Genomic DNA, 6000 nt, shown 5'->3' with positions numbered 1-6000 from the left:
AAGCACGGTAGGAAAATCCTTTTTTTATCTTTTTTTTTTGGCCAGGGCATCTTAAAAACCTACAGCAATTATTATCAACTGGCTTTCCTCTCTCTTTCCTGCTTTTTCCCGGGAATTATGGCTGTGCGACACTAGATGGAGCCTTCTGTGCACGAGAGGAGTTTGGGGAGTTGGGAGCAGCGCCCTGGAAATCGTGTAAATCCCACTGGGAACAGGGATGGTGGGAATGATTTCGTCCACCTGCAGAGGGCAAAACTCACCTGGGGTTTCCCCTCTCCGGCTGAACGGAGAGCTGGGATTGTACACAGCATTTTTAAAGAGGATTTGGAGGCTCCCTGCCTGCAGCAGGGGGTGGAACGAGGTGAGCTGGAAGGTCCCTTCCGACCCTGGCATTCCATGGTTTTGGGGGATGTGTAGGGGGAGAGTTGTGCTCGTGGCTTTGGCCACACTGGGGATGTCCAGAACTTCCCATCCCTCCAACACCCGCTGCCTGTCGCTGCCTTTCACCGTTCCCAGCGTGGTCACTGTTCCATGTGCTGGCTTTGGAGGTGCTGCTGTGGTGGGAAACACTCCCCAGCCTTCTCCTTCCAGCAGCAGAGCTGTGTCACCATTCTGAGCACATCCCCAGCCCCGGAGAGCACCCAAAAAAGCCGATTATGGAGCAGTGGTGTCAGAGGAGATGGAATTGCAGCACGGCTCTGGGACGAGCGTCTCGATCATTCTCACAATCTCACACCGAGCGTAAACAACTTGGACGCTTTGCTGGCACCCAGAATGATGGGAGGATAATGAGAAAATGCAATTACCAACCAAATTTGGGGCGTGATAGCTCTGTTTTTACTGAGGATGAGAACTGGGAGGGAGTTCTTGTAGGAAGCCCTGAGAGAGGGATGCAGGGGCTGACGGAGGGGAGATCTCTGCCCCAAGGGGCTGCCAAGGTTTTCAAAGTGCAGAAATGGATCTGCCCCATCCCAGGAGCGTCCAAGGCCACGTTGGACGGGCTTGGAACAAGCTGGGATAATGGAAAGTGGGAGAGGGTGGATTTGATAGGATCACTTCATTCTGGTCTCTTGAGTGGGAGAACAGAAAGCGAATTCAGCCCTTCACACTCCAAGGTGGCAGGACAGATCTTTAAAATGTAGAGGTTTAAGATTCGTTGTTTAGAACAGGGAAAAAAATTGAGATTTTCATCTTAAAGCTTTTTCCTGCCCGTGCTTGGCTCGTGAGGAGCTGAAATGTGTTATTGTGGAAGGGATGGAGCGGGAGAAGCCGCCCCCATGTCCCTGGAATGTGCCCATTGTCTCTTTTAGGGAGAGCCAATCTCTGCCTGCAGCCCCTGAAGCTTTCGCTTGATGGATTCCCAAAAGGAGCCGAGAGCTCGGCCGCGCTGTAACGCTGAATTCTGAGCCCTGAGGGAGCCAGCAGGAGTTCAACTCACTGAGGATTTGGAGTTTGGATCCATGACAATTCCCTGGAGCGCCCCAGCTCACCTCTGCTGCCCTCGGGTTTGGGATGGATCAGACTCAGCTCTGTGGCTCCTTCCCTCCCTGGCTCTGCCCGGCCTCTCTCAGGGGATTTTACAGAACCATGGAACCAACAGAGCCATGGAATCACAGAGCCATGGAATCATGGAATCACAGAGCCAGGGAATCACAGAGCCATGGAACCATGGAATCACAGAGCCAGGGAACCACAGAGCCATGGAACCATGGGATCACAGAGCCAGGGAACCATGGAATCACAGAGCCATGGGATCACAGAGCCATGGAACCATGGGATCACAGAGCCATGGAATCACAGAGCCAGGGAATCACAGAGCCAGGGAATCACAGAGCCATGGAACCATGGAATCACAGAGCCATGGAACCATGGAGTCACAGATCCACGGAATCACAGAGCCAGGGAACCATGGAATCACAGAGCCAGGGAACCATGGAATCACAGAGCCATGGAATCACAGAGCCATGGAATCACAGAGCCATGGAATCACAGAGCCATGGAACCATGGAATCACAGAGCCATGGAATCACAGAGCCAGGGAATCACAGAGCCATGGAATCATGGAGTCACAGATCCACGGAATCACAAAACCACAGACCCACAGCCTCACGGAACCACAGAATCACACAACCATGGAACCACAGACCCACAGAATCACCAGGTTGGAAGAGACCTCCAAGATCATCGAGTCCCACCCAGCCCCAGCACCTCAAGCAGCCCATGGCACCGAGTGCCACTCCCAGATTGTTTTAACCACAGCCAGGGATGGTGGCTCCACCACTGCCCAGGAGGGCCATTCCAGTCCTTTATCCCCCTTTTAGGGGATGTCCAGGCTGGCAGAGCCATTCCCCAGGGCTGGCACCGATCCTCTGTGCCCTGAACCGCTCCCGGCGCTGCTCCAGCACAGGGGGCACAGCCAGCTCAGGAATTCTGTCCTTGCTCTAAAAGCTCTGCCACCCCCAGTTCTGCTGGGGATAGGGGGTGTGCTCCCAGCCCTGGGAATGCTGTCCATGCACAGGGAGCAGGGAATGGGCTGGAGCTGCAGCTGGACCAGCCACAGCCTCCAGCAGCGAGGGAGCTCCTCCAGGCACCTCCTTTTGGGATCTTTTCCTGCTCAGGCCGGGCAGTGTTTGCAGTCCTGTTTGCCCAGGGAGGGTTGCAGTGCCCATCCCCGAGATGCCCAAGGAATTCCTGGAGGTGGCACTCAGTGGATGGGCACAGCTTGGATCCTGGAGCTGTTTTCCAACCTGAATGATCCTGGGATTCCAGGACTCTGTGGCAGCTGCGTACCTGAGCAGACCTCATTAACTTCAGATCAAATGCAACACAATTTCATGCCCTGAAATGGTAATTTTCAAAACATGTTTTGTGTTAAAAGGGGTCTTTTTTCTCCTCGCTTCGCTTTCATCCGGAATTCATTTCCAGTCTCTGAGAACCAACCCCTGTGTTTCAGGAAATGTTTCCGAATTCCTGAGCTAAAAAAACACATTTGAAAACCTCATTTGAATTTTTAAACAGCTTTGCCTGCCCCAAATGGTTTTTGCCAAATGAAAGAGCTGCACCTGAAAAGTTTTTCCCAGCTCCAGGGGAGAGCTGGATCTGCATGTGGAAGCAGCTGGAATGCTGAGGGAGAACAGGGAAAGAGGAACAGCACAATGGGAGGGAAGGATGTGGTTTGCTATCAGTGAAACCTCCACCTTCACTTTTAAAGCATAAATACACCACAACAGGCCTTTGGGATCAGCAAAATGTGGAATAGGAACACAGGGATCGCTGTCACCAGGATCCTGATTTCCTCTGCTCTGCTCAAGGCTGGGATTAAATCAGGATTTATTCCAGACCTCCAATGTCGTGGTCATTCCTTGGTTATCTTGGGAAACCAGATAAGGTTTCCAGGAAAAGGGAAGGACTTCAAACTGAGTAAGTTTAGATGGGATTTTGGGCAGGAATTGTTCCTGGCAGGGTGGGCAGGCCCTGGCACAGGTGCCCAGAGCAGCTGGGGCTGCCCCTGGATCCCTGGCAGTGCCCAAGGCCAGGCTGGACATTGGGGCTGGAGCAGCTGGGACAGGGGAAGGTGTCCTTGCCATGGCTGGGGTGGGATGGGGGGGATTTGGGGTCCCTTCCCACCTAAACCAGGCTGGGGTTCTGTGAAAGCTGCTGTTGCTCTCAGGACAAAAGGAGTTGGAGTCAAGGGATCTTTAAGAGCTGTAAAATAATCAGATTCCCAGTAAATGTTCCTCTGTGTTGTTTGCTGCTCCCCTCCGAGGAATGGAGAGCCCAACAGTGGAGCCCTGTGGGGTGACCTGACCTTGCACAGCCAGGAGAACTCCCAGCTGAAGCAGAGGGTTTAATTCTCATTTTACACCATTTAAAATGCCTAAAAGAGTTTGGTGCACATGCAGCAGAGCAGCTGGGAAACAATTCCATGTGGAGCTGCTGGTGGTGCAGGAGCAGGACCAAGGCTCTGCCTGGGTGGGAGATGTCAGGGCTTTGGCCAAGCACAGAAAATGCAGAAGAAAATGGCAAAAGTCCCTCGGTTCCCCATGTTCAGAAGGCTCAGGAAATGCCTGGATGAAGGAAACACAATTGCAGGGCTCAGAGTGGCTCCTGGCACCCAGCATTTCCTGTAAACAGGATATTTCTGCTAGGGGCACAACTCTGCTGGGCTCCACGCTGAAAGCTCCTTAAGATCTGATGTTAAACAATTAATGCTCTGAGGGACAAATTGGTTGATGTAGCAGGCCTGGCTGTAGCCAGAGGAAAATCCAATACCCTGGGAAATGACAGGGCTTGTAATAACCTGGCTGCTCAGGATTCCCAGGGGTTGTGTCGGGATCCTGGTGCAGAGCTCCCAGCTGCCTGCCCCTGGATCAGCTGGAAAATCCCTCCTGGAAAGGGGTTCCAGCTTCCCAGGGCTGGGAGGGATGTCCCCATGCCCCCATCTCTGGGGCATTTCAAACCTCTGGATGTGGCCTTGGCTCTGGAATCACTGGACTTGGTGATTTTGGAGGTTTTTTTGAGGTTTCAAAGATTCTGGGATTATGGAATTCATGAAAACACCTTTAATGTCTTTGAAATCCTTCCCTCCCTGGCTATTTGCTGGATTTAGTTCCAAACATTACAAAGGAATTGCACCAGTGAATTTAATGACAATCCTATTTTGGATTGAACTCTTTTTTTTCCCTGCTGCATCTTCATAATGGCAATAAAAATAATAACAAAATTCCCTGGGGGATAAAGCTGCTTCCCAGGGCTCAGGTTTGGGGTCATTACCCTCAGTCTGTGTGGGGGAATATTCTTCATGCTGAAATCTCAGCCTTTTCCTGCCTCACCTCGTGCTCCTGACGACTCCTCCTGAGCTGCAGCCACTTTAGAAAATGTTCCTGTGGATTCTGGGTTTCCCCAGGGACACTGAAATCCCATCCCAAAAATATTCCATAATTTCAGCAGCCAGCCCTGGGGATAGGAGCTGGGTGACACTGCCCAGAGCACTTCTCCCTTTCTAATTTAATCTCTGAATTTAATGAGTGACCACTCAGGTATTTTTTTTTCCTTGTAATTTTTGAGGAACTTAAAAACTTCACTTACTTAAGAACTTAACTTATTTTTCTATTATTTACTTGAATCAAAATGAAAATACTTTCCCTCCTCTTTCCCTCCTCTTTCCCTCCTCTTTCCCTCCTCTTTCCCTCCTCTTTCCCTCCTCTTTCCCTCCTCTTTCCCTCCTCTTTCCCTCCTCTTTCCCTCCTCTTTCCCTCCTCTTTCCCTCCTCTTTCCCTCCTCTTTCCCTCCTCTTTCCCTCCTCTTTCCCTCCTCTTTCCCTCCTCTTTCCCCTCTTCTCCCTTTTCCTTCCCCCCTCTTTCCCTCTCCTTTCCTCCTTTTCTCCCTCATTATTTCTGTCCTCTGGGAATGTGCTGTATGAGGTTTTTGGGGATTTTTGGGGAGGTATTAAATCCTTATTCACCCCCTTTATTCCCCCCTCATTTTCCTTCTTTCCCCCATTTTCCCCCCATTTTCCCCCATTTTTTCCCCATTTTTTCCCCATTTTTTCCCCATTTTTTCCCCATTTTTTCCCCATTTTTTCCCCATTTTTTCCCCATTTTTTTCCCCATTTTTTTCCCCATTTTTTTCCCCATTTTTTCCCCATTTTTTTCCCCATTTTCCCCCCATTTCCCCCATTTTCCCCAGCTCTTGGCTCCAGCAGTCCCACACCCGCACCACCACGGGCAGCTGGGGCTGTACCCCTCCTGCTCCCCTCACCCTTCCCACCCAGCCAGATGTTTCCAGATGTTTCCAGAGGAGAACGTGAGGAACTTCCAGCCTTTTCCATGCTTTCCCTCAAAACCATTCCCAGTTCCCAACCTGCAGCTCTTCATTTCACCCAGCTTTGTATTTCCTTGCTCCCCTCAGAAAGCCAAGCTGCGTTTAGGGAGTCTCAAATTTATTTATTTTTATTTTTATTTTTATTTTTATTTTTATTTTTTATATTTTTATTTTTAT

Source organism: Cyanistes caeruleus, chromosome 8 (genome assembly GCF_971803275.1).
Source record: "Cyanistes caeruleus chromosome 8, bCyaCae1.hap1.1, whole genome shotgun sequence".
NCBI classification, from domain to species: Eukaryota; Metazoa; Chordata; class Aves; order Passeriformes; family Paridae; genus Cyanistes; species Cyanistes caeruleus.
This window is presented reverse-complemented; position numbering follows the sequence as displayed.